This window comes from Penaeus chinensis, chromosome 23, assembly GCF_019202785.1.
Source record: "Penaeus chinensis breed Huanghai No. 1 chromosome 23, ASM1920278v2, whole genome shotgun sequence".
Taxonomy (NCBI): Eukaryota; Metazoa; Arthropoda; class Malacostraca; order Decapoda; family Penaeidae; genus Penaeus; species Penaeus chinensis.
In genome coordinates, this window is record NC_061841.1 from 22,731,348 (window position 1) to 22,733,847 (window position 2,500).

Here is a 2,500-nt window from a genome sequence, read left to right on the forward strand (position 1 = left end):
TCTCGATCCCCTATCCTCTCTTCTCGACTGTTTCTCGTCTCCTCCATTCTCCTTCTCTCCTCCTTTCTCCTTCTCCCCTTGCCTTGCGTTCCTTCTCATCACTCTTTCTTGTCTTGTTCTTTTCTCTTCTCTTCCTCTCTTCCCATGTTGTATCCCCCGCTTTCCTCCTTCTCCTTCTCTCTCTCTCTCTCTCTCTCTATCTATCTATCTATATATATATATATATATATATATATATATATATATATCTTTCTCTCTCTCTCTCTCTCTCTCTCTCTCTCTATCATTCCTTTCCTTCTAACGCCGGACGCTGCTAGTTTCTTTTTCGTGTCTTCACAGCTTCATCCGCTTTGTCTGTTTCTTTCTCTTCCTTTATCCTCCTTAAGCTTTATCTCGCTCGTGGGAACGATCGGTTTCTCTTTCTCTCTCCCTTTCTCTTTCTTTATCTATCTATTTGTCTGTTTGTGTATCTGTTTATCTGTATTTCTATCTGTTTATCTGTCTATCTACCTATCTGCCTGCTTATCTATCTGTCTTTCTGTTTATTTATCTATCTGTCTGTCAACCTATATGTACATCTACATCTACATCTACATATTTATCTATATTTCTATCTACATCTATCTATCCACTTTATGTATATGTGTGTGTGTGTGTGTGTGTGTGTGTGTGTGCGTGTATGCAGGTGTCTCGTTGTAAGTGAAAGGAAGTAGGATAAGTTATTCTGCGAAATAATACCTTTAAATCACATGAAAAACATTCGAAATAGATATGACGGCAAAATGGAATAAACCTAGTTTTTTAAAGAGAAAAAAAATAAGAATTTTCGAAGAGAGAATAAGAAAAAACTGTATTAAAGAAAAAGGTACGAGCAAGCACTATGATATCTCGTGAGGTTTTGTGGTCATGAGACTATCACTTCTACCGCATGGTTTAGAGTGACAGGGAAGAGGGGAGGTCATGCTGTCTCCCCTCGCTCTCTCCCCTCACTCTCTCCCTTCACTCTTCGCCTTTCAGTGTGCCCTCTCCACTCCCTTCCCCTCGCTGGTGTCAAGAGATGGGGAAAGGGGAGACGTAGGGAGTGGGAGAAAAGAGAGAGGAGGGTAGGAGAGGGAGAGAGGGGGGGGGGGGGAACGAATGGAAAGATAGAGGAGAGAGAGAGAAAGAGAGAGAGAGAGAACAAGAGAAACAGAGAGAGAAAGAAACGGGGAGAGAGAAAGGGAAACAGAGAGTAGAGAGAGAGAGAGAGAGAGAGAGAGCAAACGAGGGCGATTGTTGACAGGAAGGGCAAAGGGCAAAGGGTCTGATTCCTTTCTACGTCCTCCGTGAATCCATTTTTGAGAGACGGCGAGGCGAGTCTGAGAGGTCTCTGGTTGTGTGTTTCTTTGTATCGTCTTGTCTGTTTTTCTGTCTATATGTTTATATATTTACCTATCTATCTAGCTATCTATTTATCTATCAATTTATCTACACACACACACATACACACATATGTAGGTGTATGTCAGCGTATGTGGGGGGAGAGAGAGAGAGAGAGAGAGAGAGGGAGAGAGAGACAGACAGACAGCCAGAAAGGCAAGCAGACAAACATAAAAAAAAGAAGGTCGAGAGCGAGATAAAAAGAAAGACAGAATGAGAGGCAAAGAAAGGAAGAAAAGAAAGAGACCAGAAGCTAAAAAGAAGAGAATAACAAGCTCAAACAAGACTGAAAAGGGAACGACATAAGACCAAAAGATATAGTTAATTTCCTAAGACATAAAATATCAGATTACATCAAGCAACAAAGGTTTTCAAAAAAAAATACATACAGGCATATATAAAAGTATAAGACAATGCAATGCAGATGGAATTAACAAAAAATATATATATATGATTCATCAAGCTCGAACAAACACAATTGTTTATGCATCTGATTAAGTTCCCGGCACAGAGGAGGAAGAGAAGAGAAGAGAGGACGAAGAAAAAGAAGAAGTAGTAGAAGAAGAAGAAGAAAAAAAAGAAGAAGAAAAAAGAAGACGAGAAGAGGAAGAAGAAGAAGAAGAAGAAGAGAAGAGAAGTAGAAGAACGAGAGAAGAAGAAAAAAATAAGTAGATGAAGAAAAAGAAGACGGGAAGAGGAAGAAGAAGAAGAGAAGAAGAGGAAGAAAAAGGAAAAGACGAAGAAAAGAGAAGAGAAAAGGAATTAATTCTGTTTTCGCTTCTCTTATATTGCACATATATTTTAGGATATTTAAATGATGTATTATATAAGCTCCAACAATTATTCCTCTAAGACTGATATAATATCGGATAAGACACAAAAACAGAATAGAAAAAGCACGTAAGACAAATGAAAATGTAAATCGTATAAAACACAAAAGTAAATCCTAATGAAACAAAACATCGCATTATCACAACACATTATTTACAAAAATAAATCATTTCGATCTCAAAACTGGTTAGAAAATGAAATAAAATGCATTTATTAGGGTTTAAAATGAACAGCGATAAATCTAATATTA